The sequence below is a fragment of the Abrus precatorius genome, unplaced genomic scaffold (genome assembly GCF_003935025.1).
Source record: "Abrus precatorius isolate BTA unplaced genomic scaffold, Abrus_2018 Scaffold5, whole genome shotgun sequence".
Lineage (NCBI taxonomy): Eukaryota > Viridiplantae > Streptophyta > Magnoliopsida > Fabales > Fabaceae > Abrus > Abrus precatorius.
Genome location: NW_020874395.1, coordinates 22,263,059 through 22,280,898, shown reverse-complemented (window position 1 = coordinate 22,280,898; position 17,840 = coordinate 22,263,059). Strand labels below are relative to the sequence as shown.

The following is a 17,840-nucleotide window of genomic DNA, read 5'->3' as shown; positions in this document are numbered from 1 at the left end:
TGAAATTACTTGAAGGGAATGAGATTTGCGTGCATCTCACTTGATTAAAAAGTGTTGGGGATGTGTGAGTGGGAAATTTATGTTGTTTTTACTATTGTCGAACCCCAGCGTGCTCACTTCCATTTGCGGGTTCTAATTTGGGGCTTCATGCTTTATGATTTATATGTAAATTTTGTTAGTTACTGCATGTTTTCCTGATTGAAAGGGATTGGGGGTATTTAATTGTGACAAATTGTACATCTTGCCATTGCTCTAACCCTAGCATGCTCACTATCAATTGGGGTTTTTGATTAGGACCATTTTTCTGTTGAAATTACTGGTTGAAATTTATTTTTGTGAGAATAATTACATAATTTCAGAGTTAATAGGATGATTAATCTGTCTCATTCTGTGCAAATTGACATGATTAAACCATAGGGTGGTTACTTTCACAATTCTTAGTGATTACTTTGTGTATAATGCTGACATTCTGCTCCTCTAAGTTCGTTTTAGTCTTGAATGTGATTTCTATAAATTGAAATTCCAATTCTCATGATTAGAAATCGATTTGCATTTTTCTTTTGTGAATTAGACGTGTTTGTGCTCTGGAGTAGTCACTATCAGCATTCATAGTGACCACTCTCTGTGAATACCTACTCATTTTCCTACCTATATGTGATCATTTTCTGTTGCCACCTCTGTTGCATGTTTTGATACAATGGCAACTGATATAGTACCCTTGCTGTATGCGAATCACTGTGTCACTGCAATTTAACCTTTTTGCTTGAATTATTTGGTGGTTGTCCAATTTTAATTTTGCATAATTGTCACTTTAGGGTAGTCACTGCACTTACTCTAAAGTTCCTACTTGTGTTGTAAATATTGCCATGCTGCACTCCATTGTGTCTTCCCTACATTTGGACCGCACATTATGTATCACGACAGACCATACATTTTGCACTCCCCTGCACTGACTCTAGACTAAAATTCAAAATGTTGCTGAGTGTAATTGTATATGCATCTATACTTTTGTGGTGATAATTTCTGAATCCCCCTTCACTACACACGTGCATAATTCCCTTTGACTACTCTTTGATAATTGGTAATAAGGGTCCCTATCAATTGTCTGCATAGACCCTGCCCTATGTGCTCTATGTGATATCTCTTGACACTTTGCTGCAATATATAAGGCCTGTTACCACTTGTTTGGTTTCTTTGCACTTATTTTCCTTATTGCTGCATCACTGTCCATGTCAAATTTGGTTGCCTTTATGCTGTCATGCCTGAACCATAACATGAATCACTTTGGCATTATGCACCCTCGCTGATATTCTGGTTTGATCAATCACTATCCATTTGAATGTTATTTTAATTGATACACATAGTTACTGCAGAATAAAAATGCATATCTCACACAAATTCCTTTCCTCCTTTTGCAGCAAATATGGTAAATACTCCTAGGAAGAACACACCCAGGGCCAAGAAGGCCAAGACAGCTACTGCATCTTCCTCTGCACCTCCACCTACCCATGACCCTCGGTTTCGATCATTGGAGCATGAGGAATACTTCAAGACAAACATTTTGAGAAGAAAAGTGGTGCAGGACCGCAACATTGAGATTCAAGAAGGCACCTATCCTCAATTTCAAGAGGAGATTCAGAAGCGTGGATCGGGTCTTTTCACTACATATGCTGGTCATGGATGGCAAAAAATCACCCAAGAATTCTTCGCCAATGCAATGAAGGTTGCAGACGACACTTTTCCCCTAGGCATAGTATGGTGAGGGGAAAAATCATCAACTTCACTCTCTCTAACATCCAAAGAATTCTGAACATTCCAGCTGTCCGTAAACAAGCTGGCCAATTGGACTTCTCCAACTTCAACATCCAGGAGGAAAAGGACTACAAACTCATCCTTGAAACCATCTGCAGGGGAGGTGAAGACTGGGAATTTGACTGTAAAATGCAGCCCAAGAACTTGACCACAAGACACCTCATCCCCGAAGCAAAAGTCTGGAGTGTCTTCATTCTCAGCTCTTTCTTGCCAGTCTGCCACTCCTCCACATTAACAGTGAAAAGGGCAGAGTTGATTTATGCAATCATGACAGGCATGTCCATCCATGTTGGCGAAGTGATCAGCAGTGACATCATGGAGATCTTAAGCAGGGGCAGAGACTCTATAGGTTTCCCCTCCATCATCACTCTGCTCTGCCAAGATGTTGGAGTTGATTTTGGGGACTATCACCAGAAAATTAGAGCAGCCCCTCCCATCACCACAACTATGGTGCAGGAGCTGTTCAAGCCTAAGCAGAATCTAGCCCTAGAGTTGACCCCATAATCTGTAGGAGAGAAAGGCTTCCCTTCCAACATAAAGGGCCAGCTGAAGTAGATAGCTCTGCGACAAGATGCCATACATGCTGGTCAGAAGGCTGCTCTGACCCTCACAGAGACTATGTTGCTCAATATGGGGAAGAAGATGGGGATGAGTGATCAGCAGATTTACCATGCTCCCACCTTCTCAGCCCCTTATCTTAGAGCAGCAGTTCAGAACGATCTTCTACCTTTCACACCTATAGCAGAAGAGGGGGAGGAAGTACCAGACCCAGCTACAGCAGCAGAGGAGGAAGATGATGAAGACATAGACTCTGGCTCAGCTGATGATGACCTCTCCTCTAGCTCTGATAAAGATGCTATTTAGTTTTAAATTTCTATTTATCTCATTTATTTACCCTTCCATTTCATTGTAATTAGTACACTTTTCCATTTATTTTCCCTGTTCTTAATTTTCCTTTACTACTTTTACTCTAAACAGCAAGTTAACTCTTTGATGCTATATATATATATATATATATTCTCTGAGTTAGAGTTTATTTTGCTACTTCTTCTGGCGCTGAATTTATTGTCTCTTTGTGTAGAAGATGCCCTCGGTTCCATCAAGAGGAGCATATTTTTGCCCATGAGTTGAGGCACTATCATTCATAAAAGAGGGGGTGAAGTTCTTTGCCTCTATTTCACATACTCTTAACCTCATTTTTCTTGCACAATCATACATAAAAATACCAAAATAATTCTTTGTTCTATCTCTTTTTCATTGAATTTAGTTTTGTAATTCCAATTCTAGACTCTTACTGCAATCTTCATTCAATTCATGAACACACTCTACTTTTGTAAATAATTCTCTCTATGCCATGCTGAATATCTTTTCTTGCAAGGTGAATTATCCTCACATGATGTTAAGTAGTTATCACCATTTTAACCATGGTAGAGAATTTAGCTCCTAATTTCCTTTGTGTGTATATTCCATGTAATTTTGCATCCATCCTCTAGAACTTGCCCTGCTTCTTAGTTGAATATGCATTATGCAAATTTTTATCTAGATGATTGAGGCCTCCTTTACACACACACTCACCATTGCCCACCCTTGCACCTTATTGTATTACATCCCCATCTTTTGCCAAACTTAGTTTGCCAAAACTTTTTTTTTTCTTCCATCCAGAACGTATTTCTTTTTAGTAACATCAAGAGTGAATGCAAACACTAAGTTTGGGGTGTTGATTTTGATGGTAGTTGCTTGAGGACAAGCAACCTCTCAAGTTTGAGGTGGTAGACATCATACATGTTACTAATACATGTCAAAAAATTTTTTTGCTTAAATTTAAAAAAAAAAAGTGGTTGTAAAAGTCCAAGAAATCATAAAAGAAAGAATGAAAAAGGAAAGAAAATAAATGAAGCAAGGTCCAAGAGATTGAAGAGATCTTCACATAATGAAAATTGATGAAAAATAAGGTGAAAGAATGCTTGGACCTCTTAGGCTACCTCATTTGATGCATTTCATTCTAATTGTTGTATTCACTCACTCAAAAGGATTCCCTTATCTTGAAAACCCACTTGAGCTTTTGACCCTCCTTGATCAAATTGAACCTTACCTATCCCTATTTGTGACCAACCAAGTCCTTTTGATAGGTAAATCATTGTATTAAGGCAAAAGAGATTGAGAATATGGGCAAGCATATGGTAGGGTAGAGCAATTTGCATATGTTGAGAGAAAATACCTAGCTTGAAACACTGACGAGTGAAGAGTGAAACACCACCTTGTGAGCTAGCTAATTTCTTTGCATTGTGTGAAGTATAATGAATCTTGTTGAAGTTTTGTTTCACTTGTATGGGACTTTGCATAAAATTAATTGACATGAGTGTGCTTTCTTTGTTGAATGACTCCATGATTTTGAAATGGAAGAAGCGTATGTTAGAAATGAAAGATTGGAATAGGAAAAATTTGAGAAATTTTTTTGGATAAGTCCAACCCTTGTTACTTAAGTTCTTGAATTTTGATTTGCTTGAGGACAAGCAAAAGTTTAAGTTTGGGGTTGTGATGAATCCACATTTTACTAAATTTTTATACATCATTTATTACTTTTTATAGAAAAGAATAGACTTAGATAGTGTAAATAAGATGAACATTCCAATTAGGCTAAATAATATAGGTTTCTTAGTTTTTGGTTAATTTACATTGGTTTAGATAGTTTACTTTACATGTTTTAATCATTTGAATAATGTGGCAGGAATTCCCAAGCCTATTTTGAAGAATTATTGGATTTTGAGGAATTCGAGGTGAAAGTAACTACTTTCAAGATTGATACTACATCAAGCTACTTTTAGCAAAGGGACCAAAGTGATCACTTTCAAAGTTAAAAGTAATCACTCCAGAGAGCCCATAATCCACTAGCTACGCGTAAACACTTTCTAAGTTGAAAGTGATCACTCCAGAGAGTGCAGAATTTCAAGAGCTGAGCATAAGCACTTTCTAAATTCAAAGTGATCACTCTAGAGGGTGCAGAATGCACGTGTTCACTATGAACTTTCATAGTGAACACTCCAGAAAGCCCAGAATTCACTGATGCTGCGTGTGTTTACTCTGAAGATTCATAGTGATCACTTTGGAGGGCGCCTACCTTAGTATAAATAGATTTTTACCAAATTAGGGTGGAGACATCTCACATTTTCTCGTACCTTTTCTCTTCCTTAATTAATTAGGACAATTTTCCAGAGCTTAGGGCAACCTTGGGTGACAGCCAAGGGTCCAACCTAGGGTTTGGTTTCTCATTTCTCTTGCTTTTACATTAATGCCAATGAGTTTTCTGCATTTCTAACTTGCATTTTTGACCCCCATTTCCATGAAGGGATAAATTTTGTGTAATCCTTACTGAGTTCACATGGATTATTGAGTTCCTTGACTTTAATGATAATATAATTCCTTTCTTCTCATGAATTACTTCTTCCTTGTCTCTTGAATTGAATTAATGGTGATTGAGGGGGATATTGCTTAATTAACCCTAATTCATTTTAAGGAGATTCTAAACTAGGGATTGCTTAATCCTAGGTTTAATTCTAAGGTTGTGTAACTTTGGGATGAGGGATTAGAGCCTAGCAAATTGCGTAATTTCGTTAGGACCATAAAGTTGATTTTCGCTTGTTAAATTAACCTAATTCATGGGAGAGAGGATGAATGTTAAATCTTGAGTGGAATGAGGATAGAATCTTTGTGGATGAACTAATGATTGCTACTTTCTATTGTTTGAATTAATTAAACTTGTTTGCTTGCTGCTCTTTATATTGATTTGAAACCACAAAACCCCCCATTTTAATTGTTTGTTCAATTAATGCCTTCAACATGTTTAATGAAAATTAATAGCCAATGTTCACGGGAGACAATCTAGGGTAACCCTAGTACTACATTAAGTTGTTTAAATTTTGATGAGGATTTGTGACAAATCTTTTAAACACCTCAAGGAAAAACCCATCATCACAGTTGTACGTGAAATTTTCCAAGTGTGAATTCTGGTTGGCAGTGATTCAGTTTCTGGGACATGTAATGTCGAAGGAAGGAATCAGAGTAGACTCTGCAAAGGTAGAAGCGATAGTCGATTGGCCAAGGCCGACAAATTGTTGTTCGCAATCTAACACTAGCAAGTGCACTAGGATTGCAGCAAGTGATGAGTAAATTTAAGATCAGAATATCGTCTCCACAGGGAATTTAGATTTCAAGTACCACTTCACAGAATTATAACTATTTGAGCCATACGAATTTTGGAAGGAGATTTGTAACATATAACAGCAATAAACCAAAGCAATTAAAGCAAAGAACTTGCAGAGAAACAGAGTATAAGATTTGTGATGAAATGAAATAGCAATGAAAGATAGTTAGGAATTTACTTCACAAGAATATCAATATCAATCCAATTAAATCCTCTGAACATTCAAGCAATTGAATAATTGACAATCAGTTTCACATATATCTAGCCAAAGGTTAATTCCTTAACTCATTGACCCTAACAATCCACTAAACCTCCCTAATCCCTTAGGTGAGATTCAATTTCAGGTTGCATTAAGAATTAGAACTATAAGATTGTAGAATTAGGTCTCCTTATCCCTAAGAAATCCCTAAACTCTGGTTGCCAATTCAGATCGGAGCAAACAATCCAATTCCCATTGGTAAAGATTCCTCTTGATTAATCAAATGAATTTCCATTCAGAGATTGCATGAAAAGCAGAATTAACAACTCAATTAATCCAAAAACTTAAAGTTCAGAAGATAAAGTCGAATCAATACATCAATTCAAGTTCCATAAACCCCTAACTATGGGAAATTAAGCACACATTGCAACAAAAACAGAGAAAGAAGAAGAAGAAGATGAAGAAGAATGCAGAGCAGCCATGGCCACGAGCTCCAATCCGATCCCTCTTCTTGGAGCTTCAAGCTTCGACCCCAGTCTTCTCTCCACTCTCTCTCAACGAGAATCTAACTAACAAAACAGAAAATGAGCAACCGATCCCGGTTTTCGCGCTTCAATCATGTATATATAGAAATCCCACTTCTGCGTGTTGTCACTTTTCTTCACAAGAGTAACCACGCAGAAGCTTTATGTAGTGCGCGTGTTCACTTTCAAGAGCAAGAGTAACCACGCGCAACTTGCAGAGTTGAAGGCTTCTCTGGAACATTCACTTTTATTCAGAATAGTGGCAACGCAGGAGGTCAAGGGCTGCGCGTGATCACTTTCGTGAGTAATAGTAACCACGCGCAAGCTGTCCTGATACAAGTGCCTCTGGAACGCTCACTTTCGCTGGCAAGAGTGACAATGCGCAGCTCCTCAGGAATAGAGTCTTCTCTGGAACGTTCACTTTCGCTGGCGAAAGTGATAACTCACACTGGCAATGCTCACTCTTGTAACTAAAAGTGATTACACACAGGCTCCTCTTCTCATTTAGGCTCTGGAATGATCACTTTCACTAACAATAGTGATCACGCCCAGCCTACATCCCATAATTCTTGTATTTTGGAGTCCAACATTGCCGTTCTTCCTCTTCCTTTCCATTAATGATCCATTTCCATGACTTTTGCTCAGCTTATTCCTTCAAAACAAGATAAATTCCTTAAGAACTAAGCATAAATTCTACAAATGCAAAAATAACTACAAATTGAATTAAAACTTTCAATCATTCTCTTTTTCTGAGTTTTTCTGCTTTCTTCATATATTTTCCTTATTAAATGAGCTAGAATTATGCTAAAATATCAGTAAAAATATGGATTCATCACCACCCCAAACTTGAATTTTTGCTTGTCCTCAAGCAAATCAAACTAAACCAAGGGTAAGTTCCTCCATTTTCAAATTCAAATAGCAAACTGCTTTTCTCAGATTTTCCAATTTCCAATTCTGTGTTTTCTGCAAAATTTTCAATCAAGTTGTTTATCCAAATACTTATCATGATATTCCTACTGCATAATCATCATTAAGTAAGAAAATGGAAAGTGTTTCTCTCATCACTCAACAGTGTTTAGGTGCTGTTTTCACTCTAAATCATCAATTTCACTGTACTCTACCATATGCTTGCCCAATTTCTCCATCTCCTCTGCTTAGTACAATTAATCACACATCTAGAGGACTTTTTCAGGTTATAACAAGGCTAAGGTTAACGTATGTATCAAAGAAAATGGAAAACAATACATGTAGTTTCAAAAGATCAGAGGCATTTTGAGTGATTTGTTTTAAAACTAGCCTGGATCTGTATTATTCCTCCTTAATTCTCTCACTTATGCAGCAAACAGAGTTTTTCTTGCAGCAGAGTTTTCATCTCTTTTCTTGCTTTCAGTCACTATCTTCTTCTTTGATATTCTTTTTCTTTTTCTACAGCACTTTGCTGCACTTCTTTTCTTTTGAACTCACATTTTTGTTCTTTTCACATCTTTGCTTCATAAATTTTTCATTTTGCTGCAGCACTTTTGTTCTTTCTTTCTAGTTTGTTGAACTCCAACTTAGATAGCCTGCTATTTCCCACCCCAAACTTAGAACATTGCTTGTCCTCAAGCAATTAAAATCTGGATGCCACCCCAAACTTAGTTTTAAAACTCATTCTTGATTAAACTCATTATGCCTTTGATCTTTTGAATGGTAAAAATTGGTTTTTCAGGCAAGGCTTTATAATGAGGTAATTTCAAGAAAAGGGATATTAAGCTCAAAAAGGTGAACTAAGACATTCAATCATAAAGGAAGGCCTTTAGGCTGACTAGGTATAATCAAACATGGCCTCTATCATGTGGGTGAAAACTGTAGCATGCATATTCAATTAAGAACAAGGGCAAGTTCTAGAGAATACAGCCAAATATGATTAATCACACAAGAAAAGAATTAGACAGCTCAAATCTCACTAGGTATTATAAGTGATCATGTGGATTAATGAAAACACAATGCACTTTTCAGAAATTTATGCACCTAGTGGCAACTGCCTCATTTTTGAAAATACAAGTATGATCTCATTTTGAGAATGGGAAAAATAACTTAAAAAGAAATTCACCCAGAATTCACAAAATTGTCACTCATCTTGCAGTTAATTCGCAGAAAACAGCTCATAACCTAGACTATTATTAGTAAATTTTCAGTGTATTGTGTAGCTAACACATGAATCAAGAGGTAAGGAATAACCCCCCTTTCATGGCAAGTCTTTAAAAACTGATGAGCGTAGACATTGAGCATTCTCAGCCAAGTCTGGTGTGTGATAAAGTTCATCTTTGGTCATTCCCATCTTCTGACCAAGATTCATCAACACACATTCCACTAGCATAGTTCTTGCCTTCAAACTGTTGTGGAGCTCAGTTTGTCGTTCAGCCAATTGATTTTGCCTTTCAACCAAAAGATGTAGGATGTCCTTCATCTTCATTGGTTTCTCCTTTCTGAACTGGGTGGGGATAGGTGCAGCTGAAGTGCAGGAGGTGATGGCATAGATTTCCTTTACCATTGAGACAGAGATAGGGGGAGCAGATCTGATTTTCTCTTGGTAGTCTCCAACTTCAACCCCTGCATCCTCACAAAGTAAAGTGATTAATGAGGGAAAGGCTAGTGAATCTCTTTTTGTTTTCAGAATATTTAAGATACATTCACTAATTACTTCCCCTGCATCAATGTACATATCATTAACAATAGCAAACAATAATTCAGCCCTCTTTACTGCCAGGGTTGAACTATGCTTGACTGGCATGAAAGAATTCAATAGAAAGGTACTCCAAACTTTAGCAAATGGTAGTAGGTTCTTGGTGGTGATGCATTTGGGTTTCTGGGCGAGGTTCAGCTGCCAAGTTGTGCCTGGTCTTCCAATTTTGTTCAGGATTTCAATATAATCCTTGTCTTGACTATTCTTAAAGTCAGTGAAGTCCATCTGCCCAGGTTGTCTTTCAGTGTAAATTTCCAACACTCGATTGATGTTGGCAGCAGTGAAATCCACCCTCATACCCTTGACCATTGTGTGAAATTTGGGAATTTGATCTCCCTTGAACCGCATTGCATTTGCATAAAACTCCTGTGTAATTTCTCTCCAACCATTATCAGCCAAAGAGCAGAAGTTGTCCCATCCCCTTTTCTGAATTTCTTCTAAGTACTCAGGGTAGTTTCCTTCAGCAATTTCAAAGGCTCTATCTGGGACAATCTTCCTCCTCAGAATATTTTCCTTGAAATAGTTTTCATGAGCAATGCTCCTGAATCTTGGATCATGATCAGTAGGGGTAGAGGTAGAAGGCGCATTTCTTCTGGTTGGCTGAGGTGGTGAAGAGGTTGCAGGTGTGGTTACACTTGGCTGAGGAGGGTCAGCAATTTCAATGGGTGAGGAAGGTGAGACACCATCAGTTCTTGCTCTTTTAGTGGTTGAATAATTCCTGGCTGTTCCAGCTTGCATATTCCTGATAGATCTCCTTCTTGGAGTGTTGCTGGCAGATCCAGCTTTGGTCTTCTTAGAAGGTCCAACTGGTGTATTCAAAGAAGTTCTGACCATTTTGAAGTGACTGCAAAAACAAGCAAGTAATTTGACAGTTTAAAATTCAAGACACAGAATTGTGACAATATACATCTCTTTACTAGATAATTTCAATCAATCCATGTGCAGAATTCCAACTTGCAGTATGTATCTATTTACAATCAGTTGCTGTCATGAGAATGTAATCATATCAACACACAAGCACTATTGCAAATTACTAAGCAATCATAGTCAAAATTGGTTAAACCTTTAAATTTGTAGTTTAGAGTGCACACTCTCAAAGCACATCAGGTTAACACAGAGATGCTATTATAGGTCATCAACATTTTTATTTTTTTTTTTACATGCTCTCTTAACTTTTCAGATATACCAAAACTTAGGTACAAAATTAATCAAACCATATTCAGGGGATTTTAAACTGGCCTTCATAATTTGTAAACTCAAAGTTCACAATTTCACCAAGAATGCAGAAAAAGAATCACAATTTTCAACCAAATTTCAACTTCTAATGGTTCCTAAAAGAAATTTTCTTCTGTCAGTAAAATTCATCCAGAATATTGCCTATTGTTTCTTTGAATCACATACAATTAGGACAGTGCACTCATTCATTATCATCAAAGACTAAAGATCAGTTTAATGCAGGACTATTAGTATGGTATCTGTGCAATCATGCAGTGCAATATACAACAGTAACTCATTCCATACAACTCAGTTCAGACATCAACATTCAAATATTGCATGCAAGGAGTATTTTCGCTGATGGCAACTGGAATATTTCTATTTCTTTCAAAGTTATTTTCAGATTTTTTCGCATAATGCAGATGTGCATATGTAAACAGAGGAGATTGAATGACTTTGAAACCCTATTCACAGTATTTAAAGTTACTTATATCAATTACGCTCAAGATATTTCCCCATTTGCCATTTTTGACATTTTTCCAGAGTTGCAGCAAAGAAAAAAAAACCCTAAATACAATTTCAGAGAATGCAGAGAGCATACCTAGAGCTTCAAAAATGTGAATGACAATGAAAAAGAGGGAGAAATTGCTTGCTGGTTGCTTCACGAAAGATTGAAAGTCAGAGAAATTCAGAGGGAAATGGGATTTAGGTTTAAATGGATGTGAGCGTGGTTCCTTTATATGGAATTTGGGGTCACGCGTGTGCACGTGTCCACTTTTTAAGTGAGAAGTGAACGTTCCCTTGTGAATAAAATTCTGCGTTGTCACTCTTGTCGAACAGAGTGAGTGTTCCAGAGAACTTGAAAATTTTGAATGCAATGCGCGTTATCACTATTGCTGGGAAAAGTGATAACGCGCAAGCTTATTGCTTGAGCGTAGGTACTTTTATCAGTAAAAGGAGTAACGCGCTATGAAATATTCTATACTTACCTGCGCGTGATCACTCTTGACAAGGAAAGGAGGTGATCCAGAGAGTGTGTTTTTCTCATCTGCCTCTGCGTTATCACTCTCATCAGCGAGAGTGATTGTTCCAGAGAGCTGTGTTTCCCAGTCAGTTTATGCGTTATCACTCTCATCAGCGAGAGTGGTTGTTCCAGAGAGCTGTGTTTCCCATCTGCCTCTGCGTTATCACTCTCATCAGCGAGAGTGATTGTTCCAGAGGGCTGTGTTTCCCATCTGCCTCTGCGTTATCACTCTCATCAGCGAGAGTGATTGTTCTAGAGGGGAAATCTCAGAATTCCATCTCTGCTTGATTGCTTTCCTGCAAAAGAGTGATTCCTTTCATCAATCCAAGTTCTCCAAACTTTAATTGGCTCACTTAACAAATCATAATCATTCCAATACACACTCACCATATAAAATACCTATTTCCCTCATCATGTTCACCTTTAATTACATATGCAACATTCATCCAAGGCTGAATTCTGCAGAATTTCTACTTAACATATTCACAATGCAATTCTGACTTTTCCATAACACATTATAATATGAAGTCCAATTGCATTTATCAGATTTGCCACAAATGACAGATTTAGCATGCTTCAAAATTTATCTTTTGCATCAAAATTACAGAATATGATGAGTATGATGCAGAACTTTGTATTTTGCAGAGAATTTGCAGAATTTGATAACTATTATTCAGACTGTACAAGAACTTTAAGCATTCTAATTAATTCCAATCTGCATTCTTGTTTCAGCCACCAGATTTATTCCAAACATCAAATTCAGCAAGGTAACCAAGATGAAAAGTGCAGACTTTTGACTTCTTATGAACACTGTTAATTCAAAATTAATGCAGAAAAGTTAATTTGGGTTAGAAATGTGAGTTGCCTCTCACAAAGCGCTTCTTTAATGTCATTAGCTTGACATTAGTTGTTCCTCACTCAAGAGGAACCAATTTCAAGCACACTTGAACTTTCTCAATCTGACCTCCATGATAGATTTTTAGTCTTTGTCCATTCACCTTGAACTCTCTCCCATCCTTTGGATCTGCTATTAGTACAGCACCATATGGAAATACTTCTTTCACCACAAAAGGTCCAGACCACTTAGATTTTAATTTCCCTGAAAACAATCTCAACCTTGAATTAAAAAGCAAAACAGACTGCCCAGGTTTTATATCTCTTTTTAGAATAAACTTGTCATGCAGCTTTTTGGTCCTTTCCTTATACATTTTGGCATTTTCATATGCATTGAGTCTAAACTCGTCTAATTCATGCAGCTGTAACAATCTTTTATTTCCTGCACTCACTTGATCAAAATTCAACCATTTCACAGCCCAAAAAGCTTTATGTTCTAGTTCCACTGGTAAATGGCAGGCTTTTCCATATACTAATTGATAAGGAGACATGCCAATTGGTGTCTTGTAAGCTGTCCTGTATGCCCACAAAGCATCATCCACTTTCTTAGACCAGTCCTTCCTTGAACTACTAACTATTTTCTCCAAAATCTGTTTTATTTCTCTGTTAGAAACCTCCACTTGACCACTTGTTTGAGGGTGATAGGGTGTAGCTATTCTATGCTTTACTCTATACTTCTCTAGGACTGATTCTAGATATTTGTTGCAGAAATGGCTTCCTCCATCACTTATCAGAATTCTGGGCACTCCAAATCTTGAAAAAATGTTCTTTTTGATAAATGCAATAACAGTCTTAGCATCATTGGTTCTGGTAGGAATTGCTTCCACCCATTTGGACACATAGTCCACTGCTACAAGCATGTACTCATTCGAGAATGAGGTAGGGAAAGGACCCATGAAGTCTATTCCCCACATGTCAAACAATTCTACTTCAAGTATATTTTGTAATGGCATCTCATGTTTTCTAGATATATTCCCCATTCTTTGGCATCTATCGCACCTTTCCACATAGTTCTTAGCATCTTTGAACAAAGTTGGCCAGAAAAGACCAAATTGCAAAACTTTTGCTGCTGTTCTTGAACTTCCATGATGTCCTCCATATTCTGAACTATGGCAATGCCACAAAACATCTTGCTGCTCTTCCTCTGGTATACACCTTCTCAGCAATCCATCTATTCCAATTTTGAACAGTAGTGGATCTTCCTAAACATAATATTTGCTATCATGGAAGAATTTTTTTCTCTGCTGCCAATTCATCCAATTTGGAACATGGTGTGTAGCTTTAAAGTTGGCTATATCAGCAAACCAGGGCTGTGATTCAATCTTGAATAGGCTTTCATCTGGAAATTCTTCTTTAATTTGTTCCACTCCAAATGGTATGACTTCAAGTGGTAATCTTGACAAGTGGTCAGCAACACTGTTTTCTTTCCCTTTTTTGTCTTTGATCTCTAGCTCAAATTCTTAGAGGAGTAGAATCCATCTTAATAATCTGGGCTTTGCATCCTGTTTTGTCAAAAGATATTTAAGAGCAGCATGATCAGTGTATACAATCACTTTTGAACCCATTAAATATGATCTGAACTTATCAAAAGCATGTACAACAGCTAAAAGTTCTTTTTCTGTTGTTGTGTAATTCACTTGTGCAGGATTTAACACTTTGCTTGAATAATAGATAGCATGTAATTTCCTATCTTTCCTCTGTCCTAAAACAGCACCCACTGCACTATCACTTGCATCACACATGAGTTCAAAAGGTAATTTCCAATCTGGTTTTGCAAGAATAGGTGCAGAAATCAGTTTCTCTTTTAAAACAGAAAATGCATGCAAACAATTATCATCAAATATGAAATCTGCATCTTTTACAATTAAATTACTCAAGGGTTTAGCAATCTTGGAAAAATCTTTTATGAATCTTCTATAAAAACCAGCATGTCCTAGAAAACTTCTAACTCCCTTAACATTGACAGGTGGAGGCAATTTACTAATGACTTCTATTTTAGCTTGGTCCACCTCCATTCCCTTCTCTGAAATTTTGTGACCAAGGACAATGCCTTCTTGTACCATGAAATGGCACTTCTCCCAATTTAACACAAGGTTAGTATCTTGACATCTCTGCAAAACAGTGGATAGATTAGCTAAACAATCATCAAAAGAATCACCAAAAATAGAGAAATCGTCCATGAACACTTCTATGATGTTTTCTACCATATCAGAAAAAATAGAAAGCATGCATCTTTGGAAAGTGGCAGGGGCATTACACAAACCAAATGGCATTCTCCTATATGCAAAGACTCCAAATGGACATGTAAATGCAGTTTTCTCTTGATCTAAAGGATCTACAGCTATTTGATTATATCCTGAATACCCATCAAGAAAACAATAAAATGAATGTCCAGCAAGTCTTTCTAACATTTGATCTGCAAATGGTAGTGGAAAATGGTCTTTTCTGGTTGCATCATTTAATTTTCTATAATCTATGCACATTCTCCATCCAGTCACAGTCCTAGTAGGGACAAGTTCATTCTTTTCATTAGGTACAACTGTCATACCACTTTTCTTTGGAACAACTTGGACTGGACTTACCCAATTGCTGTCAGAAATAGGGTATATTATTCCTGCATCTAACAGCTTTATGACCTCTTTTTTAACTACCTCTTTCATGGCTGGGTTTAACCTCCTTTGTGGCTGCACAACAGGTTTGAAATTCTCTTCAAATAAAATTCTGTGCTTACAAAATGAAGGATTTATACCTTTCAGGTCTGCAATACTCCAGCCAATTGCAGATTTGTGTTCTCTCAAAATTCTGAGCAATTTTTCCTCTTGTTCTTCCTTAAGTTCATTGTTGATGATGACTGGATTTTCATGATTCTCATCCAGAAATGCATACCGCAAGTGTGAAGGGAGTTGTTTCAGTTCTAACCTTTGCTTTTCTTCTTCTTTAGCATCCTTTTTCAGCTCTTCTTTCATTATATTTTCTGCAAGTTTTTGAATTGGCAGAGCTTCTAGTTGCTGCTGCACTTCCATGATATCTTCTTCATTCAGAGTTTCAGATTTGTCATTCCCTGCAGATATTATCTCTTCTAACATAGCAGTTTCATCAAAATCTTTCATATGGTGTTATGTAATGAAAGTATCCAGTATATCTATCTTCATACATGTATTATCTTCAACTGGATATTTTAAAGCTTCAAACACATTAAATATTACCTTCTCATCTTGAACTCGAAGCATAAGTTCACCTTTTTGCACATCTATTAAAGCTCTTCCAGTTGCAAGAAATGGCCTTCCTAGGATCAAAGGAATGTTAGAATCCACCTCCATGTCCAGAATTACAAAATCTGCAGGAAAAATGAACTTATCAACTTTAACTAATAAATCTTCAACAACTCCATATGGATAACTGTATGATCTATCAGCTAGCTGCAGTGTAATGTTGGTAGGCTTCACTTCCTCTATTCCAAGTTTCTGCAGAACAGCTAATGGCATCAGATTTATGCTTGCTCCCAAGTCAAACAATGCTCTTCCCACAGTGCAGTTTCCTATTTCACAAGGAATGCTAAATGATCCAAGATCTTTCAACTTTTGAGGAAGCTTTCTTTTGAGAATGGCACTGCACTCCTCTGTCAAAGGTACTGTTTTGTCATGCTCTAGCTTCCTTTTTCTGGAAAGTAGTTCTTTCATGAACTTTGCATATGAAGGCATTTGCTCCAAAGCTTCTGCAAAAGGAATGTTAATTTGTAGTTTCTTAAAGACATTCATAAACCTTTCAAATTGTTCCTCTTGTTTAGGATTTTGGACTCTTTGAGGATAGGGTAGCCTCTTGTATTTTTCTGGGTCTATTGGCTTACAAGCTTCCTCAAAGAGTTGCTTTTTGGTTTTCCTTTCAGAATTCATGGGAACTTTTTCTTTTTCTTCTGAATGGTCTTTCTTCAATAGTTTAAAATTTTCTTGTTGCAGATCTTGTTCAATGTTTCTTTCTACTACATCATTCACTTTCTTTTCTGCTGGTTTAGGGCTTGCAACTACAGCTCCACTCCTTGTAGTTATGGCTTGACATTGCTCTTTAGGATTGACTACTGTATTGCTTCGAAATCTTCCTTCATCCCTGCTGGATAATTGTTCAGCTAATTGTCCGATCTGTGTTTCTAGTTTTTTCATGGAGGCTTCTTGGTTTTTGAAGCTTGTTTGAGTCACCTTCATGAATTGCAGCATAGTCTCTTCCATCTCAGTCAACCTCTCATTCATAGGTCTGGAAAATTTCTGATTTCCTTGAGGTTGAGTGGATGAATTCCTCTGAAAATAAGGCTGTTGTGTTGTTGGACCTGCATTAGAAAAAGGCAAATTTGAGTTAGAATTCTTTGCAGCAGAATATTGATTATTCCAATTAGAATACTGCTGAGTTCTATTATTCGAAAATTGAAATCCAGGGGGATATGATGGCTGTTGTCTCTGAAAATTATTCATATAATTCACTTGCTCTTGTGGTTCACTTGTGGATGCCTCACATGCACCATTTGCATGGTTTCCTCCACCAAAATCACAACTTAGCTGACTGGTAGGCATACTCCCTGTTTGCAGATTGTTGATTTGTTGTGTTAAGGCAGCTAATTGTTCTGAAAACATTTGATTTTGTAGCTGATTTTGTGCAAGAAAAGTTTCCAGAACTTTAGCTTCATGACCAGAGTTTCTTCCTTGATTCCTTGAGTTTGAATTCTGATACATTGAAGATGCCATCATGTCAATAATCCTTTGAGCTTCTTCTAAGGACTTTGTATTTAATGAACCTCCAGCAGTAGCATCAACCATTGTTCTTGTTACTGCATTCATCCCATTATAAAAAGTTTCCAATTGCATCCAATCTGGAATACAATGATGTGGACACCTTCTTAGCAATTCTTTGTATCTTTCCCAAGCTTCATACAATGATTCTCCTTCTTGCTGCACAAAGGATGTAATTTCTCCTCTCAGCTTAGCAGCTTTGGATGGAGGGAAGTACTTGGTTAAAAACTTATTCACAAGTTCTGTCCAGGTTGTGATGCTTCCTTGTGGTTGAGCTTGTAACCAGCATTTTGCTTTATCTCTCAAGGAGAAAGGAAATAGTCTCAGTCTGATGGCTTCTTCACTAACCCCATTTATTCTTATGGTGTCACAAAGCTGTAGAAAATTTGAAATATGTAAGTTAGGATCATCAAAATTTCCACCAGAAAACTGATCTTGTTGGACTAAGTGTAATAAAGCAGGCTTAAT

The 17,840-nt window shown here is 37.1% G+C and overlaps 1 non-coding gene across 1 annotated transcript; it reads left to right on the top strand.

The window, feature by feature from the left end:
• Positions 1-17,457: 17,457 nt before the first annotated feature.
• On the top strand, positions 17,458-17,564 carry LOC113868299. The gene has a single exon (XR_003505320.1). It is a non-coding gene; the product is annotated as a small nucleolar RNA R71 (small nucleolar RNA).
• The last annotated feature ends 276 nt before the right edge of the window (positions 17,565-17,840 follow it).